This window comes from Falco cherrug, chromosome 13 (genome assembly GCF_023634085.1).
Source record: "Falco cherrug isolate bFalChe1 chromosome 13, bFalChe1.pri, whole genome shotgun sequence".
NCBI classification, from domain to species: Eukaryota; Metazoa; Chordata; class Aves; order Falconiformes; family Falconidae; genus Falco; species Falco cherrug.
In genome coordinates this window covers 7,858,099-7,885,026 of record NC_073709.1, presented here as the reverse complement: position 1 = coordinate 7,885,026, position 26,928 = coordinate 7,858,099, and the positions used below count along the sequence as shown (strand labels likewise).

The 26,928-nt window shown below is 42.1% G+C and overlaps 1 protein-coding gene across 5 annotated transcripts in view; it reads right to left on the bottom strand.

Annotated features, from left to right (window-relative positions):
* The window catches only part of PLCB4 (phospholipase C beta 4), a 208,918-nt gene extending 201,284 nt beyond the window's left edge, over positions 1-7,634 (bottom strand). For all 5 annotated transcript variants that reach the window (XM_055725825.1, XM_055725824.1, XM_055725827.1 and 2 more), the window contains exon 1: positions 7,216-7,634. The gene's annotated coding sequence lies outside the window, so the exon portion shown is untranslated. The remainder of the gene's footprint in view (positions 1-7,215) is intronic.
* Positions 7,635-26,928: the final 19,294 nt, after the last annotated feature.

The window sequence follows — 26,928 nt, the reverse complement described above, 5'->3', positions numbered from 1 at the left end:
AACAAAACCCACTATGTATGTCACAGCCAAAAACCAAAGTCTCAGCAAAAAAACCCAGCCAGACTCTGCTAGATATTACCAGATTTGATTTGGGTAGGGGGGTGTGGCTGGGCATGTGTGTTAAAAAAAATATCATCACTGTATCCATTCAGCTGCAGCAGGTAGATTACAGGACCAACAGTCCTTCCCCAGGGTAAATATAAATGTATTATTTAGGGGCTACGTCTCCTAGCCTTACAGAAGAGCCTACCAGGGTCTCACAGACCCAGCTTCTATGCCTGGTAGAATATGGTATCCGCCCCCCGCCCCGCCCCCACCCCCCCTCCCCCCCCAGGACAACAAGCAGCAGCTGAATCTTCTCCCCACTCAGGCTGCCCTATTTGAGCCCTCAATTATTCTCCCACGTCACATCTCTCCCCTCCTCTTCCCACTGCCCCCAGAAACCCCCACCTTCTGCTTCAGCATGGGAATTCACCAATCAAAGCAGATAAGCATATCATGTGAGGGATGGCAGACACACTGAGGGGAATTTCCAAGAGCTCCCCTGCACCTGCAGCATACAAGAATACAGGAGATTTCCAATGTGAAAATCACAAGCTCAGCAGTGATGCCAAAGTATTCACATAACCTGCAACTAACAGCTCTTATGTCAGACTGCAGCACCTAATTTGCAATCTGCTCTGATATACCTGCAATCACATTCCATCTTCCCTTGTCATTTAATGTATGACAATTATTCCTAAGCATATTTTGCTAGGGAACCGGTACACAAATAACACAGACTGAAAGACCAGAAAGCAATAATTACTCAGTCTATTCTTTCCTGATGTCAGACATGCAGTACAGCTCTCCAAATCCACCAGAGCACCCACTTAATCTGCACTAATCCCCAAGAACTAGGAGGAGGCAAAAAAAAAATAATCATCCAACAGCTGCCTTGCAGTCAAGGTTTAGGAGCAATAGAGTACATCTCATCACCACACCATGCCAACCAGCCTCTCCTTTAACGGTTATGCTTCACTGTCATCTTTGCAAACTAACCTACCAGAAATTCATCAGCCTCTCACCCCATCTCTCCCCTTCCTTCTTCAAAAATGCTTTTCCTTCCCTGATCAGGGTCCTGCATAGAAAAAATTATACCAATTCTCTTTGGTTCAATAGACTATGTTAGCCTAGCCAGAGTAACCACTCCCTGTCCTTATTTCCTACTTCCCAATGAGGCATTCATCCTCCATTTCCACCCACTCTCTTGAGAGGAATTCTGTAATAATTAATGCATCCTTATCATGTGTACATAAGAAAATGCAACTTACAAGAAAGTATCAATATTCACAGTTTTTTGGGTGGTTTTGTTTTTTTTAAAGAACTTTTATCCTAATTTGTGTATCTCAAAACAAACAGGCCCTCACTACAGCTGTCAGTTCCTTTCCTCCCTATGTTTCCTTTTAGCAGCTGCAGCAGAAGTACAGATGTCTAGAGATAAAGGCAAGCATCCTAGATCCAGAACACAGCCTCAGCTAAGAAGAGCCGAGAGAAGATCCATATATGCAACAAGTATAGCACATACAACATCAATAACGAACCTCCACAAGCTTAGGAAGGAAAGCCAGAAAGAAAACGTGAGAGACATAGCAATTTCAGGCATGAGAAAAATATTTTCAAGGAGGAAAATGGGAACAGAAAACCCCATAGTGTTTTGGAACACCCTAAAAGATCAAGTAGGAAAGATTACCATTTTGTTATGAGAAGCTCTTTCATCCAACCTATCTTGTTCAAAACCACAGCTTACATCTCATAGAACTTCCTTACTACTTGTTATTTTCCACAGCATCACACCGTTCACAGGATCATGGAGACTCTACATCACTGGAATCCAAGAGACGCTTATTAACCTTTCAAGTCTTTACTCTTTTTGCCCCCTTTATTAGTCACTAACCTCCTGACTGATTGCTTCCAGTCTGCAGGAGCGTGTGTGCTCAAGTTGAATATAGAAATTGTTATAAAAGGAATTCTATCCATAACTTCAAGAATAAATAGCCTGCTCTTCAATACCTTTTTCATACCCATTTCCTCCTTACCAAAGTGCACCCAAACATTTCTGAAGTTGAGTATATTAGTCTCTCTCAGGTGGCATACTGCTAGACCAACTGCAGATACAAAATGCTTTCATGTAACTATCTGATACATGGATGACATCTCTAGATTTTTTTCTCTCTTCATATTTTCAGATGGTATTCCACATAAAAACAGAATACAAACATCAAGCCTAGATGAACAGTTTTCAAGTAAACGATCAATCTGAACAATCACTCTTGAAACTAGCATTCAGATTAATCTATAGTTACACATAGTCTCACGGTCTTCTGAAATTACCAACTGCAAGGTTAGCTCACAGTTACAATTTGAGAGCCTCAAAGTCAACTGAATAGAGCTAGCTTCTTCAGAAAGAAGAGAGCAGAGGTGTGACGTTACTTCAGTGATACCAATTTCAAGAACTCCACAGACCTTATAACAGACCACATTCCAAACAGACTATCTCACCTCATTTGCCTAAAGCTCCCAGTTATTGCTAATAGTTAAAGAAATAAGCTATGATTTTGAGAAAAGGTCAAGCAAGTGACCCTTAACTGCCCAAGTGTAGGGCTTCATGGTGGTATGATAATAGCTTCTACATGAAATGGAAAGCAGGGCCCTAACTTCAGATGTATGACAGTTGTCAATCACCTACTTCAGTTTTGATCGCTTGCTATTGTAAAAAGAAAGATGAGACACACAACATCAGGAACTAGGAGCACTTACTAGTTATGGCATAGCATTAAATAGCATGCTTCAATTGCAGAAAGTCAGGTTACAGATTGACCTACTCATTAAACAAGTTGGTCATTATACAGGGGATGACAAGCAGGATTTCTCCATGCTTTATCTATGGTCTTCACGATCTATGCCATCTGTCCCACAGCCATTGGTGGGAAAGGATCAAGACTGAGCTCAACGCCAGTAACTGGCAACAGAAAAGAATGGGAAGCCACAGAGATCAAAGTAATAGTCCCATCTGCCAGAGAAATCTGAACCATGAAAAAGGCAAGTGTCCTTAGAAGCTGGAGACCTTGTAGTTCTCCCTTTTCACAAGCATACACTACATCAAGGCACTCTAACCTTTCAGTGGCACCTGCACTGCTTCCCAGGAACAGGTTCCCTCCCACAGAAAGAATAACTGGTGCTTCTTAGAACTCCAAAGGTAAAATAAAACATTACAACCATTCCCAAATACGATTTATCCATGCCAAGGCAAACAGGACAGTATGACTTTGTAGCAGTCTGCCCAAGGGCTGGGCTCTTCAGTAGAAAGGAGGAGTGTGTTTTGTTTCACTCTTCTCCAAAAATCCAGATTCTTTTGCTGTTGCACAGCTACAGCTTTAATGAGTTCTTCATTCAGTGAATGATACTTAGAATGACTTGTGCAGCCAAACCGACAAAAGAAACCATAGCACTTCACTACCTTATATAAGCCAATGTAGGTCTTCAAAAGGAGGGGATGTAAGCATTGTTTTTCTTCCAAGACCCCAACAGTGACAACCAGGGAAAAATCAACAACTCATCATCCAGAAGTCTGCTGGAGAGGAACCTCTAGAGCCACAATTGTGCTGTACCATCTATTTCTGTGCCTCACATGAGCCGCTCGGGGGCATCCTGCCCTGAAAACTACAGAGTCCCAGCATTAGCTCTATGAAGACAGCTGCAAAAGGGCTGTTCTGATACTCTTTTCCATATTGTGGCACCCTATTTTCAGGCACTTGGATATATCAACATGTCTTCCTATAATACAGAAGTTACTACTAGGCATAATTAATTAATTAATTCCAGAATGGCTGGGAATCTGTCTTCCGCAGTTTCACAAGCTTCTTTATGCGTATTTACAAAACTTCCAGAAACCACCACCATAAGAAAATGGGTGAGGACTAACAAGACAGATTTTCATAGCTTAGTGGTCACAAGGCGAGAAAATAAGACAAGGCGGCTGGTTAATGTCAAAGCACAGTATTTTTAGTATTTACACCATTGCCACCCCATATATTCAAACACTCTACAGGTCAGATCTTTGGAAACACAAGTCCAAAAATCACACAACAAAGTCAAGCCAGCACACACTTTTCCTGCAGGAGCAAGAGAACCGTAAAGCCTGCTCTCAGAATCCCACCAAATAAAATATCTGCGCCTTTGGTGCATGCACTTAGATAATTTTGATGTCTTAAGTGTTATGCATGCATCTTTGATAAGATTAAGATGTCCTCAACAGTATAATCAAAAACTTCTGAAGCATTAACAGTGTGGGTCATAAACATCTCCAGTATGTGCAAGTTCTGCAGACACCAAAGACTCTTCCCAAAACTGGATATATTACATATCTTGCAAAATTGGTAACTGAACTCAAGCCATCCGTTTTGCAATTTCTGCAGTAGCACAATGCATCTATTTATTAGAGAATGGAACTAAGCCCATGCTACTGATTAGCCATCCTGCAAATAATGCTTATGCAACCTTTAATAATGATTTCCAGTAACAGCCAACCAGAGATTTTATGATTTGGAAAATTTCACTTCTAAACTAATTTACAACAATTCCCCAAATCTAATGGGACAGATGGTTGAAACCACACAGGAAACCAGCCTTCTCCAAAATCGATGAGGTATCGATTTTCATAACTCGCCTCTCTTAGGTAAGATGCCTGCTTTAAGTTTTTGCTCTCATTTTTAAAATTCTGGTAAGTATTCTTCTGTCCCTTTCTCCCTTTCCCCTGGAAGAGGGATTAATTCAATTTTAAGGAAAATATTAAAACAACAGTTTCAGGCTTCAGTCTTCAGCAAGTTATGAACAGGAAGGAATAGCAATTGAGCTGTTAAAACCACAAAGGAATGCAAACGACTGAACACCACAAGCAGAACACAAAAAATGACAAGCTAAAAAAAATGAAAAAGAAATACAAAGTCAGTCATCTTATTAAGCAAGGAAATTACACCCCTGCAAGTTTTCAATACAGTATACGTAAACCTGGTGAAAATAAAGCCATCAGTTCTACAAAGCTGTAACTAACACTTGAAGACTCACAGCATAGCCCCAAGTTCATCATCACAGTCAGGTATTACTGCAACAAATGGCCAAAGTCTGCAACAGAAGTCAGCAACATATATCAAGCCCAAACAACTCTCCATTATTTTAGAAACTGTGAAAGCAGAACACAACCAGTGATTTTGGGGTGATATATAACAAAGAGCTATTTCCTCTGCCAGTAAGGGAAATTCATATGAATTCCCTCTCCTCCCCCTTTTCAGTCTTTCTCTCTTTCCCCTTAAGGTTCTTTCTTCCCTGCATGCTGAGGAAAAGCAGAGAGTGTAGGTTATGCATAAATTCATGACAGAAAAATACTGTTTTAGAACAAAGCTCCAGTGCGTGGGTGCATGCCTATAAAATAAAAGACATTGTTACTCTACCAAGTACGTATCCACATGCAGCAATCAAATCAGATCTTAAAATTTTATTTTGACAGCTACATGCAGTTACATTTTCACCAGAGGTTTGACTTTCATATTACTACCTGTTTTTTAGTGATATCATCAAGAGATGAATCAAAACCAAAATTTGAAGGTACAGCGGTATTAACATTGTGGAAGATAATTCTCATCCCTGAAATCTGTAATTTATTTTTAATTACTCTACAAAGTTATCAGTAGCAGAAGGAATAAATCTGTTCTCAACTCCCATTTAGAAACTGTCTCTGTATAATACAGAATTGCTCAGCTCTATACAACAATAATTATTTTGTGTTACATAACAATATTACGTACCCTTGCAAATACTGTTGACATTACACTTTCACAAGTTAGAGAAAATAATCTTAAGCAAGCAATATGACTAGCTTGCTATAACTGCTCAAGTAAACTACAGAATACAACCATCAAGACAAACGTGTTATGAAAGAATCTGCTCCATCCTCTCGCGGAATCAGAAATGCGACATTTTTCTCTAGGAACCTCATTAACTCCAATTATTAAACTAAAAATTCCATGGTGCAACATCAAGTGAAGTTTGGAAAACCTGAATAGTATTTACATATTAAGAGAACACGATGCACGCTTTACTGAAGGTTTATACTGTGCAAAACTTGGATTTCATATAGCCCCTACTGCCTGCCTTTCTTACAGATGCACCCCCATGGACACTTTAACATTATATAAACTCCCCCGGAGATAAAGATTATTCTGTAACTTTCCAAAATCATCTCCAGTTGAGAAAACATTACTTAACAAACACACATTATGTACCTCAAAGATGCATTAGATTCCTGGGTTTCTACTAGATATCAGCATGAAACAATATTTGTAGTTTATTTTCAGATATTAAAAAAAAAAATAAATAAGACAACGACCCAGGCTGGATAACTAACTGGAAAGGATAAACAGGATTAAGTAACAGGTGTCTGACTGCAAATAATTCAAAGTCACGCATCGAATACTGTGCACAGCTTTTCTGGCAACATGGAAAATGGTTTTTCACACCTTGCTTTGAAAATTACCAGTAAGTGATTTAAAAACATTTGCAGAAGTTAACCACACACAAAGACAACACAAGCACTTTTAGCCAGAAAGACCTTTCAATACATCTGAAAGCAAACAAGAAATAATAATTAAAAAAATCTTCAAAAGATGAGATTTCCTTTCTCCAAGAAAAAAAAATGTTAAAAAAAACCCGAAAAAAAACCCCACCAGAGAAAAGTTATACTTAACTACACAGAAACATTTGTCACACCGCCCAGCACTGACAAAATCCGGATACACTCACTAACTACAGCGAGCCGCGCAGCTGGCAGTGAGAATGAGAGGAGTAATTCCACGGGCAGTCACTCACACACTCACACGCACACCGATATACATACACGAAATGCCACACACGTATCCACAGCCACAGGCGCCCGCCCGGCGCCCCCTCTCCCCTCAGGCTGGGGGCCGGTGCGCCGAGGCCAGAGCCGCCGGGCGGCTGCCCCGGGCGGCGCGGGGAGCCCAAGGTTACGGCCCGGAGCGGAGAGACGGGCAGAGCCGCTAGCCGTGAAGGACGCGATGCTGCTGACAGGCTCGGCGGCCCCCGGCCAACGGTCGCCCCCAACGGCCGCCGCGCGCGCCGCCGCCGCCCCACGCGCGCAGCCCCTCACCGCCGCCTTACCTCAGCCGCCGGGGCGGGAGGCAGGGCGGGCGCCGCCGCCGGCCCCGCCGCGCTGCGCAGGGTGCCGGGGCTCCGCCGAGGCGGCGACCTCCTCCTTCCTCCTCCTCCTCCGCTCACTATGCCTCTGTGTGTGTGCGTGTGTATGTGTGCAACCCGCCCGCCTCACAGCGGCGACGGCTCCTCCTTCCCCTCCTCCCTTCTCTTCTTCTCTTCCCTTCCCTCCTCCTCCTCCTCGTCCTGCTCCCCCGCCCCGGCAGCGCCGCCGCCGCGCCCGCCTCAGCCCCCGCAGCGCGGCGAAAGGCGGCAGGGAAAGGGGAACCCCGCCGCCGCCTGGGCCGGGCTGGCCGCGGCGCGCGCGCCGCACCCGCTTCCCGCCGCCGGACGCGGGCACCCGCTTCCCGCCGGCGCGCAGGGCCGCGGGCAGCGCATGGCAAGTGGGCGGCGGGGCCGCGGGCGCGGAGCTCCGCCTGCACCGCCCCGCCGCACCCCGCTCCCTGCAACACGCAGCATGCACACATACACTCAGGCGCACCGCGGGGGTGCGCGAGCGGCGCTCCTGTGGGGATGCCCGCACCGGCGTCCTTGTGTTTGCTACACCTCCTGAAAGGGCGGCTGAAGGGGCGGGAAGGAGATCCCCCGCGTGCGCCCGACTCCCGCCAGGCCTGCTCGCTCCAACGCGGAAACACCGTGCTGAAGAGAAAAAGGGGTGTTCCAGAAGCTGCTGCAGGGTTGCCCGGCTCTGGCAGTTTGTGACTGAAAATTGCAGTTGGACACCTCGAGGTTTATTTGCTGTGAGCTGTAGAGGAGGCTCAGTGCTGGGCAAGCAAGCTGAGCTAAGTATGCAGGCGGTCCGAAGCGCAGGATTCCCTCAGAATATTCCCTGGCCAGGCCCCTCACAGCTTGTGACCGACTACAACCCACTGCTGGGGATGGCCCCTGTGGCGCCCTGCGCCATCCCCTGCGCTCTTTTATCTGCTGGCATCGTGTGCCTTGTCTCAGTTTTCCCACCTTGCGATTCTGTGAGGTGTTTTCCTCCCGTCACGCAAACAAACATAAAACACCCACAAAACCAAACAAACAAAGTGCTGAGTTTCACAGCAGAAGCAGGTTCCCCATCCCTTTTCTGGTACAAGCAGCTGTCTTGGACTTCGTTAGCGAGCTACTGAGTCTGGGCCCCTGGGGCCTGCAGCCTGACCACCTGAAGGGACGCTGGCACCGAGAGCTGCTGGCAGTGCTCAGAAGTGAGGAGAGGCAGCAAGCTACAGCTGAAGGTCTTATCTAGGGTGAGCTGAAGAAGCAGTGAAGGAAAATAATAGGTTTGCTTAAACAGTCATAATAAGGGTGTTGCATTGCCACAAACGATTTGGTAATGCAGTGGTCAGAGCTTACACCATGTTATCCTATGCCATAAACTGGAAAAAAACAGCTTGGAATGAGACCCTCTGGTGCCAGGTGCCATACCAGGTTGCGATAAAAATTATTCTGCCTTCAAGAGCCTAACACCGTGCTCCCGGAGCTGCCATGGAGAAGTAAGCAAAGGGGTGACCAAGAACAACAGCAACGGTGACGCATGATTTCAGGGACAGCCCGTCAGCACAGCAGACCTAAAGACTGAAGGGTTTTTGTAATTGAGGCAAGTGTTATTTTAACCAGATGTTCATATTTGCTTATGCCTAGTCAATTAGAAATTCCTGATGGGTATGGTGGTAGAGGTAGGTCTTTAGAAATACATGAAGGAGAGCAAAGCTGCAGCTAAGGCTCAGGGTGTGCATATCATGCACAAGGGGGTGTGGGAAGGAAATGACAAAGGAACCTGTGTGAGAGGCACATGAGCTGGATGAAGGCCAGTATCGCTGGCAGGGCTAGAGGGATCAAGTTAACACACAGGATATAGGAGCAGCAATTATAGCCATTAAAGATGGAGGGCACCAGCTTTAAAGTGAGATGGACGGGGGGGGGCTAGCGAAGCGCTTTTTGTTTGTGGTTCCAGAAGTGTTTGTTTCTAAATGAATGAAATGGATACATCTGTGGGTACACAAATGCAGTGCTCCATGATCCATGTCTTTTTCATTGCTTTTCTTTTTTTCTTTTTGCTATTGGGCTGCATGTAAATTAAGAAAATTATTATAAAGGTATTCATAAAAAGTGTTTTAATTCCAGCAAGGCATAATGGCTTACTCACTAGCAAACAATATTGGACTCTGCCTAGGAATCCCTGTGTGGTTTGTGTTCAGGCCTCCAGAGCTTGCAGTGGCTGTAAGCACACTGTTACTCTGGTCCATAACACTGTCTGGCTTTTCCTATGACTTCTTATCTCCTTCCCCTCCCCCCGGCAAATGGCTTCTACGTGACAATAGGTCATGGTTGGCTGCCTGTGCAAGGGGATTTTATTCCAGGGTAAAATTCAGGCCTATTTTCATTATTGTGGTTTTTAAAACAGTTTTAGCAAAACGTAGGGACTTGAAATGTTTGAATAACTGCATGAAATGCAGAGAAGTGGTGGCACCTCAGAATTAATGGAAGTATGGTTTCTTTAGAGAGGGCTGTTCTTTCACAGCCTTTCCCATGTCAGCTCTCTGACCTGACTTGTTCATTGAAAGAAGGGCAGTCATCAAAGGAACAGTTGTCAGGTCCATGGCTCTGCAAGAAAGTTAGAGGTATTGACAAGGCCTGTTTTAACAGCAAGTGGACTTCACATCAAAAGATATTTCAGGTCATAGAAAATAGGGCCATACGTAGGGTCTGAAACTCCCCACACAGCCTAAGTGGCAGGGTCAGGCCCACACATCAAGATTAATTCCTACATTCCAAGTTTCATTGTGGTACAGCTCTGTTTACGCACCTGGACTTCTAAACACAGCGCAAGTGATGATGACTGTTTCATCTTTGTTTCTCCACTGATTTCATCTTGACTTCAGCAGTCAGTGTGACTTGGTCAGTTAGGGGTGAGTTAGGAGTGAATCTAAGAAACTTCAGTTTTACAGCTAGTTCTTAGGTTGGCTTGCTGTGGACAAGATACAGCTGTACTGTTTCATTTTCTCCCTTGCAAAGTATTAGTGTTTCCTTCATTAAGAGTGGCTTGTCAATACAGGACACTTACTAGTTATCACTTTATAAACATATCAAAATGCTCACAACTTCACCCTTGCAGCTTAGGAAAAGAATAACAGTGCCACAACTCATGTCAGTAGAGAACAAAATGCCCCAGGAAACACAACAGAAAAATCCTTACCTATGAAGTGACCAGCTGAAACCTGGTGCATTTAAAATGGTTGCCTCTGATAAGATAGAGCCACATCACCTGATCATGTCAGCAAAAAGCCACAGCTGCCTTCAGAGAAACCTATTCAATCTGCAGCATATTCAGATTAAAAATTATTTTTCCAAAGACATTACAAGTTTGCTAAAGTAACATGATCTTTTGCTGTTATTTCTTATCTCGTACAAGGGTGCATGGCATTTTACAATCACAACCCCACTCATATGTCTCAGACTATCACAAAGGAGTTTATCCTCAGCGCTTTATTTCCAGGTTGTGTAAGGCAAAATTTCTTTTGGACATCAGCGTGTGTAGTGATTGAAAGTATGCAGTAGGTGTAGAAACACAGTAGGTATTTGAAGTTTGAACATGCAAAATTCATGAGAATGTTGAAACTGTGGGTCTACACTGTTAGCTCACAGACAATCTCTGATACAGTCTGTGTTGATCTAGCACCTGTAATGCTTCTTACCAATTTATAGCACCTCTTGGTCAGACCATTAATTTCTTTATTTCTAAGCCTGGATGTTCCTCTTTAAATATATTGGCATGGAATACAAAGGAAAACTTAATGTGCGTAATGAATCACTGTTATAAAATACTTCAATAAATTCCCCCTTTGCAGCTTTTATTTTGGTCTGCTTGTACATAGATATTACAGTGCTGTGACACAGGTCATTTCAGAGCTAGCAACAAAAGACATTTTTTTCCCAGTCACAGTCCTTAACATGTGCAAGCTTAAGAGGACAGTTTTTGTCTTTTTCAGTCCTTATCTGCTGTTGTCCTGCACATTGCGTAAGAATGGTTTCCTATGCCACAAGTAGTACATCTGCATAGGCTTTTGGGGCAGACTGCTCTGCCTGTGCTCAGAGCTTACTGGAAACTATGTTAGGATGGTGCTGAAGCTAATGTTCCTCACAATATGGCCTGTTAACCTGGCCTTGGTGCTGTATTTACATTTTATGTAGCTACATGGCTTTTGATCTGCACACTCCCCAGGGAGGACTTTGTTGCTTCTTCTGCCAAAAGGCTGTATTCAATGTGTTATCATCTGCCACTAATGGTACTGCAGTTGATATTGATGGGTAAAATACTGGTCTCAGTAAAGTCAATAGCAAAGCACCCACTTATATCAGTGATTTTCCAAGTCTTACATTGCAGCCAAATCTGCACATCTTTAATGTGAAAGGCAATCCAATGGTCGCTCAAGAGGCAAATTGCAGACTGAAGCAGACGTACATTGATTTCTCATTGACTTCCAAAAAAATAGCTGGGGCAAATAATTTTGATTAAAAATACTTTTTTTTTTTATAACCATTTTCATGAACATTGCTGGATTATTTTGTTACACCTTAAGGCAGACAGAAAACTTCTAATATTTTAGTCTGGTAGTTAAAATTTTGGTAAAATACTGAAAGTCTTGGCAATTTTAACTGTAGATGTCTCTACCAGCTCTCGCTTGCAAAATACTTGGCTACACAAGTATCTTGGTTAGAGAGAACACAGCAAAATGAAAGAGATTTTCTTCTTGAAGTTTTCCTTTTTTGCAGGTTTTTTTCACAAGATGTTTATTTTCCACACTTGTAAATACCATCCTGTTCCAGACCATTCATAGTCCCAATCATTTCTGTCAGCTGTGATACTGTGTTGTGGGCCCATATGCCATCAAGCCCTTTGATTTAAAAAAGCTGAGGTAACCTTATTAAACACTAGCTCTCTTTAAAAGCAAAATTTCTTCCAGTATCAGATCCTTGATTCATTATACAATAAAATTACGTATGATAATTTTTCAGAAAGACTGATAGCTTCTTCCTAGGCTTTTGAGGAAGCTACAGGCACACAAAGATGTACGTAATAGGAATGACTGGGAACAAAGGGAATGTTTTTCCTCTGCCTACAGTATAATATTAATGACAGACATTGCAATTATTATTTTTGAGGGTTTTTTTATTAAAAAGAGTGAATAATACTACTAAAAAGTGCAACAGTGGATCTATTCAGGATACTAAATAGTCTCCTCGTTGTACTGGGATTTGTTTATCTTCAGGCTTCTGCTCCAGGTTTTGTGAATGCAGCAGGACAGAAGCATGGGGCTGAAGTTCCTCCAGAAGCTCGATAACGCAGGGAGGAAAACAGAGCTTTCAGAATAGTGCTGCTAACAAGATTGTGTTTTTCTGTTTGGACATTAGAAGAAAGGGGTTGAATTTCTTTACCTGGTTTAATGGCATGAAATTAAAATTAATGTTGAATAATACTTTTTGAGTCTTTTAAGGTACCAGTATCTTTACCTTCCAAAATAATGGCGTCAGTATTAAAAATATCACAGTACTATTAAGCCTTTCAGACAAGGAGTAAGTCAGTTTTTATGTGTGTGAGACAAGGATCTCTGTCCATCAGCATCCCTGTCTCCATCTACTGTGGCCTGAATAGAGGCAGGATTTGTTGCTGGCAGACTTTACTATGTGCTGGAGGCAGCAGTGCAAGGTAGCCCTAGGGCTCCTTTCTTAATTTTGAGAGATCATTTTACTGTCTTAAGAGGAGCAAAGCCCCACTGACCCTAACATGTATGAGAGATTGCATTTCACCTCCAGTTTCTCCCTCTGTGTGTTTACACAGCGCTAATGAGGCTAAGATTGCCTGCTGAGTTCTCGAACCTGCCTGTACTCCCCCCTCAGTTTACTGAATATGTCTCTGCAGTGGTGCAAATCAAATTGACTTTTGAGCTGAAGGGGTTTGGCATTACCTGCAAGTAAATCCTAAAAGCATCAACACAACCATGGCTGAAACAACAATATTCAGTATTGTAAATGATATATAGAAAGAGAAGCAGATTACATAAAATCTGCTCATTGGAAGTCATAAAGAAAAACTTATTAATCAACTGTAACAAATCTGTGCTCACTCGGAAGTACTCCTCTTTAATTATTAATGCAAAATGCAAGGATTTTTCAGTTTAGGATTTTTCAGCCTAAAGAAAGACTTCAGCACTAAAAGAAGACAAAGCAGTCCAACCCATGCATCTTCCTGTGATACTTAGTTTCATGGTTGACTGTCCTTTGCTTTCAGTACCATCAGATGTTATTCAACACCCATCTTCCTAGTATCTCAATACTTGTGATTGGTTTATAATAATGGGGGTAACTCACCATCAATAAATTTAAGTGGGAAAACTGAAGATGCTCTCTAACATTAGCAGCAAGTTTTTGCAGTGGCCTTTCAATGTAAACAGTGAAGTCTAGAGACTCTTCAGCTTGTGGTTTTTATGTTTTTAACATGGATTACATGACACAGCACTTGCAGTGGAAGATCCCTTCCAGTCCTGTGTAAACATTTTCTGAATCTGCTTCTTTATCTTTTCCTTCAGATCTTCTAGGAAAAGTAAATTAACTAATAACATTACCCTGTGTACCCTTCCTGTGGACATACCTTCCTCTTGTTCCTTTTCCATGGCTTGGATTTTTTTCTCTTTCTCAAAACTTCCCTGAGAAATTGCTGTATGCTGTCATTGATCTTACAAAAGCACAGTAAGCATTTAGATGTCATCTGAGTCTGTGCATGCATTTGTACAATGCAAGTCCTAGTACACGTGGAGTACCCAGAGGCTTTCCATACTGCCTCAACATCAGGGATGTCCCTTGAAAGTGGCTGTGTGTGTAACCAGGCAATGATTCTGGATAGAATAGTAAATAAACAAAAAATCACATCAGCAAACTGTCTGAACATCCTTGATATTTCAATTCTGCTGCTGCTTACAAATTTTCTAATCTGGTACCATTGCAAAAAGTCAGTGACATCAGGTGTACCCACCTGTCATTCCTCCCCACCTGGGGAAGGTGTGCAAGCCCACCAGGAGCCAGCCAAATGTGTTTTGTGTGACAGCAAGTGTGTGTTGCTCACTTTACCTGACAGGCAGCAACAAGGCACAAGGCTGTCTGCTGGTGAAAAGAGAGAGTGGGAAGGACAGTGCAGGGCACCTGTATGCCAGAGGGGCCCGAGTATATTAATGCCACCCACTGCTGAGCCATCTGCAGGTTATTACACATGATAGTGACTTGATGGACAGTGAGTTATTAGAAAGGAGTCACACGGTGTCCACTGCGTAGGCTTAAGCACATCTCCTCCTGCTGTGCTGTTACTTATCTCTTCACCTTACTTTCAGCATTTGTTTTTAATTTATATACTGGCAGTGACATATGGCAGGAGTCCACAGATGCATAAGGTAGCAGCTGGTTGAGCCCCAAAGGAACTGTCTTTTGGCAATAAATCTGAGGAGCAGACAGCAAACCATACTTTGGTAGGTAGAGAGCAGGTTGGTCACTGAAATGCTTATGTATGTGCTTACTGCAGGTTAGGTTACTTACTCAGACGGCAAGAATGCAATACCAGTGCAATGCTAATGGCAAGATCTTTCCCTAGAGACCAGTAAGGTGGGGATTACAGGAGGTCCTTTTTGAGGGATGACTTTGTTGTTTCTGTAGTATGGCCAGCCAGTGGGTATCCTGCATGCACCAGGCTTGCACAAGGGAACTGCAGTTTCCTGCCTCCTCCTTCCTTTTGACATGAATAGTTGTCACATCCTCTTCTTGAATAATTAAGCTACAGCTGAATAATTCAGAGTGATCTGTCTATTGTCTGGTGTTCAGCAGGGTTTGGCTCTCTGCAGCACCACACAATGGTGTAATGTTCTTGCTAGCTCCAGGGGTAACTTTTTTTACTGAAAGGCCACCACTGTGTTTTTGGTTTTTTCCTCCCTCTCTTCTCTGTGTTCATACTGCCCTTAACCCTGTATCTTGGGGTATGTGTAACCAACCTGCCCTTGCTGCAGAGTGGGGAGCAGTGTCTGTCATCAGACCGGACAAGAAAGGACTTCCTTCAAATGTCACATGGACAACAAACTGCATCAGAAAAAAATGTGGTGGCCTTACTAGCAGCCTTGATCAGTCATGCAACCAGAAGGCTCCGGCTTTCTCCTCAGGCTGTGTAACAGGATATTATCCCCTGGCCCTAAAGAGCTGAGAGTGGATGGGCTTGAAGGAGCTGGAGAGAGGCTTTTGTATTTGCAGCCAGGAGAAGCAGAGATGCAAAGGAAGGCTCCCACTTCTCTCAAGTACAACTCTGCTAAGAGGTCCATCTCCAGTCTTCATTCCCACCATTGCCCCAGTGGGGTGTGTTTCCCCTGCACTTGGGGTACAAGACCTTTTCCTGCTTGTCAGCTTGACCACGGGTTGAATGGGGAGTGTGAGACACCGCTTGAACTGAAAACTCTGCATTGCCAGCCTCAGAATATATGCAAAACAGATAGTAAAAATACTGTTTGTGTTTCCTTTTTTGTCATCCTCCACTCCTCCTCACTTTCCTTCCCACCATCTGTTACTACTGCTGTCTCCCACTCCAGACAGCCCACCACATGCTTTTCTGCCTTGTTCTGCTGTCCCAGCAAAGGAAAGGGATCAGCCTGTGGAGCGGTAAGTCTGCCCCAGCAGAACACAGGGATTTGCAGCAGCAAAGCCAGGTACTCACTGGCTGTCTCACTTCTCCAAGCACTGCCAGAAGCAGAGGAGACACGTACCAAGTCACCTGGCCTCAGCAGAAGCTGGAGACAGCATGCAGGGGATGCTAAGCAAGCAGTTTTAAGCAAAGGAAGTCAAATAAATTACTGATGCAATTTCACCAGTTTCATCAACTCTGCCAAGGATGTATTTGGCGCAAGGAAGCAGCAGGGGTGCGGCACATGAAAAAGTCAGGACCTGGGAATCATAGTCCCATGCATGCTGACAATGTTATGCACACATAAGGACAGCTGTACAACTCCATGATTGCTCATCTTCAGATCTCTAACTCTGTAGTATCACTCCTCAGACTAAAACCTTAATGAGTTCTTGCCAAGTTCTTGTAATCACACCAAATTTCATAATTTAAACATGTTTTGAAGCTCCAGAGAAAAAATGTACATCAGTGGGAACCAGCCATCTGGAAAGCTTTGGAGTCTTTTTTTGCTCATTTGTTTGTTTGCAATTCAGCTATTCCAGTACTGTAAGTGTAATTTAGTTATTTATTTAATTTTAAAGTTTTTAGGTTACCACATGAGTCTTAACTAATAGATGAAGACACAGCTCATGCAGGGATAATTCACCACTATGAAAGGTAAACGATTCCCAAATGATGAATGAGGTTTGTGGTTATACCAAGGTACAATTCATACTGTTACAACCCGTTACTTCTTCCGAATTCTCTTTGCACAGTGGTTTCTTGTAATACCATTTTTCTCCTGCCTCCCAAGATGTAAGCGAGGTGTAGGGTCTCAGACTTCGGGTACAAAGGAAGAGACAGAAGCAACCTCACCAGCCATGAGCTATTAAATATATTATTGGTCAAATCATCAAAAAAAAGAAGAGACACTAATATAAAATGCCTAAAACTTCCTTTGGAATATGGCATGAAACCAGCCCAGGTGCACTGTACATTATGTATTACAATATGTGCGAGCTCTGCCTTCATAGAAAATCAAAACTACTTTAAATAAGTGATTAGGTTATTCCTTCCATGTCCACACCTTTCTTTTTTTAACTATTTATCCTTGCTGACATGACTGTATTATTCCTTTCTTGATATGAGTCTATGGATGTTGCATAATTCTGTTTCAAGAAAAGGAAATCAGAGTGAAAAGTGGGTTTGTAGATTATACATGGATCTCAAAAAAAATCCTTTTTTTTTTTTTCTTAGATAGACCTGCACCCTTCACACACTCCAGTACACACTGTGCAGGGAAAACATCAGTGTCAGTTCTGCCAGCATCAGGAATGGTGGGCTAACCCCTAAGTTAGAGCCTAGAGAAAACTGTAACGTGGACTGCTTCTCAGCACTGCTGTTTGTTAGATAAAATCACAAGAATATCCATATCATATTGATATGTGAGAACCAGCAGTAGCATTTTTAGAAGTAAACCACAACCTGGATGTTCCTTATGGGATGTCTTCATGCTACCTTAACCAGAAGGACAAGCTGATGTTATTTTTCATGCCGATATTAATTTTCATATCTGATGGTTCAAATATGATCCTCCCTAGCTTTAATTAAAAAGCAAAAAAGCAGAGTGAATTAAGCTGCTCTATAGTCAGGACAGCTGTCCCTAGTACCTTGTGACTGTTGCTCATGGAGGCAGGAGAAGGCTCTGTCCACTGCAAGTCCTTGCACTCAGTACTCAGGGGGACAGACAAACACTCTCCATCTTTCGGCCCAAAGCAGAAAGTTATCCAGAAAATTAGGAAGGGTGGAGAAAAAGATAATTAAAATAACTCTTTCTTGCAGCAGCTAGATAACCTACAAATTCATCCAGCACCTCACAGTCAGAGGTGGCAAAAGCCAGCTACAGTCAGGCTATGGCTCCTGATTTCCAATCCAACTGCCTTTCTTTTCAGCCTCAGGAAAGTTTGAATACCAGGCTCAACCTTTCTCTTATTGCTTTCCATAACTGGCATGGTCTCTTTTCATAATTCTGGCTGTCTTTTTCTGGCCAGTGGAGGTTTTGTTTGTTATTTTTGTTTATTTGAGTGATCCATTTGAGGCACCTAAATGTGAAAATTAAGTCAGGAGAATTGAACACAAATTAAAGTGGAGGAAGAAAGAGACTTAACAAGTGAGCTATGACAGAAAAGATACCTTTCGTGGAAAGGATAGCAGCACAAAAAGAGGAGTGGAAGGACACAGAAGAAACAATAATGTCAAGAAACGAAGAGAAGACACAGTAAAGATAAGAGATGGCAAAAAAGTATGACACCAAAGCAAAAACTACACAATGATCTGCTGTAAAGAGAAGAAAAACATTGGACTACAGGAGCAAAATGAAAAGGAAGTCAAAAGAATACATGATTTTATTCCAAAAACAGTTAAGAGGCCAAAAAATATCAAATATAGAACTAAATTGAATATTCCTTTAAATGACAAGATATATGACCTTGGAGGAGTTGACAGCAGTTTTCAGGGTTGTTTTCCCAGCCGTATCTCAGGCAAAAACTGTAGGTGTTGAGTAAATTTTAATTGAGAGCATAAATGATTTAAATGTTTACAGCAGTGCATCCCTTCTTCCTCTGCCACCAGTGAAATTCTTTCAGCAAGTATCAAATCTTGATTTCCAGTGTCATCATCATAAACAAAGGCTAGTCCTCCACACTTTCTCTACTTCCTGATAGTACGTTGTTTTGTGCTCATTGTCAAGAAGAGCTCCAATTGAGAAATTTCTCTTTGAAAACATAATCAAAATAGCTGTTTATAGCCTTAGGAGGCAAAAAAACAACTGTTAACATTTGGATGATTCTACAATTAACATTTGTATGATCTTACATCTTAATGTGAATATATTTGAATGCTTTTGGGTGCTGCATAATAAAGAGCTGGTTACTAAACTTAGCAGCACTTCATGTAGATTAGACATTATAATTGATGCTTACAGAACAGGACCCAGAGAAATTAATTTTATGTTGCTCCAATTTCACTGGTTTAAATTAAAGAGTTACACAAAGGGCCTTTATGCCATGGGAAAAAAAAAAAAAAAAAAAGTACATGTATTCATGGATGATCACAATCATGTTTATTTGTTCTCTGGAAGCAAGTGGATGTGTTGATATCCTTGCCCATGGTGAGCTCTCCCTAGCTCAGTGCCCTGTGTTGCAGTCTCGCTGCATCAGACTTCAGCCTCCTCCAGCATCCCTGGGCTAAGGCACTTCCCATTTCTCTGCCCTCTGCTTCACTTCTTGTACACTGATGATGTTACAGCCTTGAATGATTCCCCTGTCCCAAACAAAACCAGAAGAATACTGCTCACACTATTTTTTTTCCAGTCCTGTAACCATTCTTTTCCAGCATTAAGCCCTTGGATGTACTACGGGTTTTCAGTTCACAAATCAGGAGCAATAGCAGAAGAGGTATTTAGCCAGACCAGCTTGGGGATTAGCCCACACAACAATCCTCCTTTAGCTGGCCTAGACCTAGACAAAGAAACAACCCAAAGATCCTTGTGTACTGGTATACATTCCTCTGCCTCCTTCCCTCCCCATCTCAGCTCCTCTTCATGCTTCATTCAGCTCTTCCAGGGAGTCCAAATCTGTATGAACATCTCCTATCATCTGTCCAGGCTTTAGCAGTTTTCCAGTCAAAAATCTGGATGCATGCACAAAGTTTGGGAGTGCCCTACCTAGAACAGAAATACTCTCATTTCTTTCTTCAGAGCCTGTTCACATACCAAAAGCCTTTAATGATCAACCTGGATACATCTGCTGGCACCGTGCTGTGCCTTCAGCAGAAGAAAGACTGCCAGAGACATACGGTACGGATAATTCATACTAGTCAGGCTGGAACTTATATATTGGGATAGATAACCTGGATCATCCCAATATTATATTATATGTGGGAGACAATTTACTGTATAGATGCCAGACCTGAGGCCAAGCAGCAAGATTTACACCTCCAGACCCAGGAACATAATTCAGCTGCAGCTGATCAATGAAAGCTTGAAGTAGATGGAACAACTCCAAGATTGTATTGAGGTACAAATCTGCTAGCCTGAGTGCAGACTGCAGCCCTGGCCATCTTCTTCCCAAGAATGTGCCATAAGCACCAGCTCCTAGAGCTGCTCTCATTCACTGTCCCAGCAAAGTCAGGAATGGGTTCTGCACGCTTCAGTATAATTTACTGTGGTGAACCCCAGGCAGTGATGGGGTTTAAACCCAGTCTCCCAACCTGGCACTGAAAGGTAAAGTGGTACTGCCACATTATGGAGTAAAGGAACAACTTGGGTATCTGACCCCAGAAGAAGGCTTTGTCTGAGTTGTGCCAGATTCAGCGTTTTAAGATACTCCTCCTGTGTAAGGTGGGAAACCTCATCCTTCTCATTCACATATTCTGGGATATTCCTTATGTCAATAAGCAAGAAGCAACCCCCTGAATCTAGAATTCAACTGCAGCACAAATAATCCTAAATCATCACCATCAATGAACACTGACAATGCTAGTATGAAATTGTGTCCTAGCCTAGTCAACCTGTCCCATTCCTAACACTCTAATCTAAAATGATATTTATCAGGAAAGTAATAAAAGCGGGAACTCCAATCATCAGTGTTTGATGAAAAAAGGAATAGATAAGATATTTGTGTGTATGTGTAATCCCTAGTTAAATATTGGCAGAAAAGGGAGGTGAAAACAACAACAGGCAGGGAAAAACCTGTAATCAGGCTTCATTAATACTGTAGTTAATTGATGTTCTGCTTAGATTCCAAACAGCAACAGGAAGCTTTCTTTAAGGTGGGTAATATGTTAGCACCTATTGGAGAGGCAGAGGAAGGGAGATACTCATGTAAAAAATGTGAGCTTTTCCACTTTTGAAAACTTTGACCATTTGCTTCAGAAGTTAGTATGAAACTCAGTGGTGCAGTTTTCATAGATCTAGGCTAAGCCTTAAGAAAATTCCTCCCTCCACCCCCACTTTACATAAAAAAAAAATTTAAAAAATAAAAATCACTGTTTGTGAGACCTCCCCTCTCCATTTATAATGTCTGGGGAACCATAAACTGAAGAATCCAGCATTGCTTGTCTGTCTAATCACTTGGCCTACATTTTGATTCTCTTTTCATGCATTAGTTCAGATGCTATGACTAGTGAGACATGGAGAAAGAAGAAAAATTATTTTCACAGAATGAAAAAAGCGCAATAATATCCCAGGTGCTACTGCATTGTGCCTCAAGAGACATGAACACAGCTTGAACTGCTCTAAATTCTCAGGGTTTGTCTACACAGCTGTAGTTCAGTTCCGTTAAACCAATGCAGACTTGTAAGTGGCTGGCGCTGACTAAGCTTAAACAAGAGCAATCCAGTGCCAGAAGTGTTGTCCAAGAATACTATCAAAATAATGGTCTGACTAAACACACAGATATGTTTAGATGGAATATAATGGGGCTTAACTCTTGTGCAGTTGCAAGGCAGGTAAAGTTGTCCCTAAAGACAGGTTGTCTCCTACCTGCCTACACATAAACACACCCTCTGAAACACTGTGGGATACTGGATATGGTAGAGCAATAACCCTGTCACTGCTGCAAAGTCTGTGTGCTTTTATTCTTGTCTTTAAGGATGTCATTGTAAGAAATCAGAAATCAAGTGTGCATGCGAATGCACACCTGCTATACATATGATATTGCTGTATACATAGGCTGAGTACTGTAGGCAGGCTCTGATGTTACAAGAGTAGGCACATCAGTATTTATTGCACCTTGAGAGAACTTGTGCACAGGATGCAATTATTGTGATTGTTCTCAGAAATCCCATACACTGTGTCAGACATCCCACGGGCTGCAGAGCCAGGGTGTCCTGTGGCATCCCCCAACATCCTGGCTTACTGCTTTCCTTGCTCAGAGTGCACCTTTGGTTCTTCCCCTAACCTTTATTACCAATACAAAGCAACACAAACAGAACCCATCCCCTGCCCCAAAACTCCAACCCTTGGTATGTCCATTCTATTATTGTTGAATTCATCCTAATAGCCTAAATGCAAGAGCAATGCTGCCTTACGCACCCTTCTAGCTCAAAGTACGCCTTTTTTTTTTCGCTTCTAAAACCTTTTCCTATTTATACCCTGTTTCAACAGCTGTGCCTTATTCCCCATTCAACATCAATTTTCCCTTAAGAGGGATAATTAATTTAGAACTCCAGGCAATAAGACATAGGTGAGAAACCAGCTTTCCTGGTGTTGCCTTTCTTAACCGTTGAAGGTTCAATTCTGTCTCACATTTACATGAGAGCAGGAGAATACACCTAAAATCAAAACCAACCCCAGAAAATAATTCCTTTTAATGTTATGCTAACATAATGAAATACAGGAGGAATTGCAGAAGCCATATTCCCCTACTGCAGTATTAATTCATCATGGATTCTTAGGTACTGAAAAGTCAAGGACTGACAAAATTATGCTTTAATGTGTCATCATCACTTAAGCAACCATGCACTTGCCCAAGTAAATAGATTCAAGAAGTATATTCAGGAACTTCAGGTGCAGGAGTATTACTTCAGAGATTTTTTTTCCCTGTCAAAGCAGACCAGCCTGTTTGCATTTATTTAAGCCTTCTGCACATGCTCCCTACTTTGTAGTCCTGAAGGCTGCTAGCAGTCAGATGCTTCAGATGCTTCCTTATCTGAGAAGGTGGATGGATCCAAGAGATCACATTGAGCTCTTAAAAGGCAAAAATGGTTCCCTGGGCTAAGGGAGCTGCCAGTTTAAGTCTATTGTCTGAACTGGTCTTAGGATGTTAACCCTCACGAAGAAACTCATCTTCTGTGACTGGAAAAGGAAGAGGGGAAACTGGGGAAGACTCAGTGTCTTCCTGTTCCCAGTAGGGTTTTAAATTCTCAGTTCTCCAAGGACCCATAATCTGAGAGATTACCTTACTTGCTTTCTTGAGTTACCTTGGTCCTGTCACAGCAAGCTCATCCTGATCTCTCAGGAAAGCTGCAAATGCATGCAGTTATCATGTTAGGGCATAGGTATCCTGAGAACATTTAACAGGGTACATATTGGTGATCTCAGTTACTTAGAAAGACTTGTGCTTATGTCCAATCACTAATCTAAGACTGAGGTCAAACCTCTTTTGATTTTAGTGCATAGAAGAGCCTTTTCTTGATGGTGTAATTAAGTATGTGGAATAGCTTATTCCATACCCTTCATGCAATGAATGACTTCTGCTAGCCTTTTTGCATGATTTTCCTTTAGAGCTAAAACCCCAGTCATGGTGGTGAAAAATATACTATTTTTTTTCACACACACTCCCCAATAACGGCACACTGTATAAAGTACGGAAATAAAAACATTCACACATGCAATGCTCTATCACTGTGAGTCTACTCCGACTCCTCTTTTAACAAAATCCAGGTGATTCCGCCTTTCCAACACAGCATGTGCTCATGCTGTATGCGTTGTGTTTTGCAGACGCTACGAGAGAAGCCTTATAGAGATGGACTTGCAGACGAGAGCAAGAGAAAACTACAGACTGTAAATAAAAGCATCACTCATGGAGCGTCTCTCAACTCCTAGCAATGACCTTTGAATTTGGAAGGACACATGGCCTGGACAGGTAAGGGAGTTACATTGCTGATTATTTTATGGTATTTTTTGCTGTAAAGCGTGCTTGTACAAAGAAAGAGCAGTTTGTAAAACTGTGTTTAAATAGAACTGGATTTGTCAGCTATGACAATAGCTAGGGGAAGATTTAAATGAAATAATAGGTGTTTTTCATCTTTAATGTCTATAATTAGTTAACGCAGCATAAAAACTGGCACTCTTCCTTTCTCCACTGGGGGAAAAAAATCAACAAAGAGGAGAAAGCATGCAAACCCAGTGTTTTGTTAGCTGATCTTTTAAGAGCCTGGTTCCTGTTTAGTATGCCTTTAGTGAACATGCACTCAAATGAATAATTTAGACCTTTGATGACAACTTTTCAAGAGCTGTTTTATCAGTGTCAGACAGCTTCCCATTTTTGACCATATAAACACGAGACAGGAATCACCACTGACATTATTAGTTTTGGCTCATCTTCCTGCTCTTTGGATAGGAAAGCCCCATTTTTTTTTTCTAGTGGTGAATTAACATTTTTACTTTTAGAACCTCCTGATTGTAAATGCTGAATCAAATGTAATACCATAAAAGAAAAGAGAAAATAATAAAGTCCTGCTTTGTACTGGGACTGCTGATGTTGCAAAGTCAGATACTCCTGGGAAATGTTAGAATTATGTTTGCACCATCTTAATTGTACAGATTATTACTTCTGTGTTCTTAAGCATAGACAGCAACCGTACAAGCTTGCTTACAACAGATCCAGTGATGCCACATCTAGTCACACAAATGGTGAAAGCAGGAAACCAGCCCCACTCAGCAAAGATGTTTGCTTTGTTGACAATACTCCTGTTGGCAGTTAAACACATGTGTGATTAAGGATTATATTAAGGACTTGTATGTTGAACTGCATACAACTGCTCTGTATTCTGGTATTCACACTAATAGCTTCACTGGGCATAGTTTTAAATTAAGCACAACGTCTAGCCCTTTTTATTATGGGTGTATGGAGCTAGCAGGTGTCAGAAGCTTACCTTGCCCTGCATGAAATGTTTCAACTGAAGGCAAAGCCATCTCCAACCTGGTAAGATTTTTTTCCATCCGTATGTTTTCTTGTTTTTTTCAGGTTGTGGCTTACCATTTTGTTGGGGAAGGATATTTAAATTAAAAAGCACTTTGAAATCAAGACATCAGCCATATACTCATGGAGATTTTTTTTTTTCATCTTTCTCTCTGAACCTTATTGTTTCCTGTTACCAACACAATTTTACGTAGATGCACACCCTACATAAGGTGTCAAACTGTGCAGTGTTCCGTTGGATTCAGTAATAGACTTAAATTTAGCAATTTTCTGATTGGAAATAATGCCATTATTCATGTGCCCTTGTACCAACTCCCAAGCTACCACCTGGCTCTCTTGATAATATGACGTTCCTGATGCACATTATCTCAGAGGTCAATGCGAAAGGAAAGGTATTACACAACTCTCAAGAACAAATCCTCCAAGGAGGAGAGCTCAGATAGGCACAAAAATATTATATCCTAATCTTGGCACAACATCTGCTGGGTCCTTACACACTTTAACTATATACAATGCTCCCTTAACGAGGTGTTACTTATAGTTGTTTCTTATAGCTGAGACGTCTGCACTTCTTCAGTATGCCAAGTATAGTCATCAGGATATCTGACCACGAGAATGGTAAAGAGCAGTGGGCTAATGGGCTAAACTGGGGGAAATATGAGCTGCTTCTTATTTTTGAAGTTACATGGAGGTTTTTTTAATAGCTTGTGTTACTATGTGAGTAACCTGCAAAGGCAAATACCTAAAGATGGCGATCTAAATCCACAAGCAGCTGAGCAATGGCAGTCAGTTTGTTTTCAGAACTTTGCTTCCCCTACAGACTCATATTTAAAATTTTGGGTTTAGTTTCTCAGTAGCTTGATTGCTGTTATCTGAAAATTATTCTTAAAGTCTTCTGTCAGGGAGGGTGTTGTGAAGAAGCAAAAGGTTAAAACTATGTCACCACAACAGTCCATGTATGAGCACAAAGTAAGCTGGAGGTACAAGCACCAGCCTTACAATAGCTTGTGTACTGAAACACACATTAGCCTGCACTGAACTCCCTGCTGCTGTGTCCAAGCACCTCCCAGCAGCCAGCCTTACTGCTTCCTCCCTGTATCATAGCCCAGTCACTCATGCGACTGCAATGCAGGCATAAGTCCAGGCTGACACTGCCCTAGTGGAAAGGGAGAAGCTGTACAGCTGCAAACAGCTGGCACAGCCTAGGACAAAGAGCCATCAGCTAATGAGCGGTAATGAGGATGAGAGCGCCTTAGGCTTCTCCCCTTCCCACCCCCAGATCTGCAGCTCTGAGCTTCTTCATGTACTGAGTCGCATGCAATTGTGTGTGAAAGCTGTCAAGAGCTGGAGATTAAAATATTTGATCTGCCTGGGAGGAATGGACTTAACTGACACAAGCCAGGAACTGTGATGAGATCTTGTTTACCAGGCAAGTGCGGGGCTAGAAGTCAATACACCAGAATTGCCATGACCAGAAATTACTCACTTAGTGAACAAAATTTATTAAGGCAAGCTATGCCTCACATCACATCTTTGCATGACTGTTTTAACATTGTTACTTCCCTTTTGCTTTCTCCCAGAATGACCCCTTTAGAGCAAAATATTTATAAAATGTCACGTGTAAAAATTCTGAAGGAGAAAATAGTAATAAAAAATATTGGCAGTTCTTTCTAAGGAAGTAATCACTAACGAAGTCTTTGATGAAAGTGTTGTTGAGAAGCTTAACATAAAATTTAAAAACCCACAAATGCGTGCAGAAAGCGACTTCGACAACATCTTTAGCAATTACTTTTAAAGAAGTGTTGATGGGAACATTTTATGTTATATAAAATTTCCTTTCCCCATGAACATTGATTGCCCCACATTTGCACTGATCGTAGTCATATTAAATGGGTAAAAAGATTTTCTTACTAGCACCATGCTAGGAGTTATTCTGCAAAAGTGATCTGAAGGTGAAGCAAGAGTCTTTACAAACCAGAGAGGTAGCAGACACGATAGTAGGGGTGTATGACATTGTAGAACAAGGGGAGAAATGGAGTTGGTGACTGGGTGACTAATAGAGCTGGGGAGCTCTGGTGAATGGACAGAAGTAGGAGAGCACCGCAAAGTATCAATATCTAATAAACTTAGTGTGTCTTATGCTAATATGCCTTTTTTCAGATAAAGGACAGAAAGCCTCAGAGCCCTGCTCACAGAAATTAGCGTGGCTCTGCTAGTTGTAACGGCACCTCTGGCTTATTTACGCAAGCAGATGAAAATAAGCCTGATGCAAGGGACACAAAT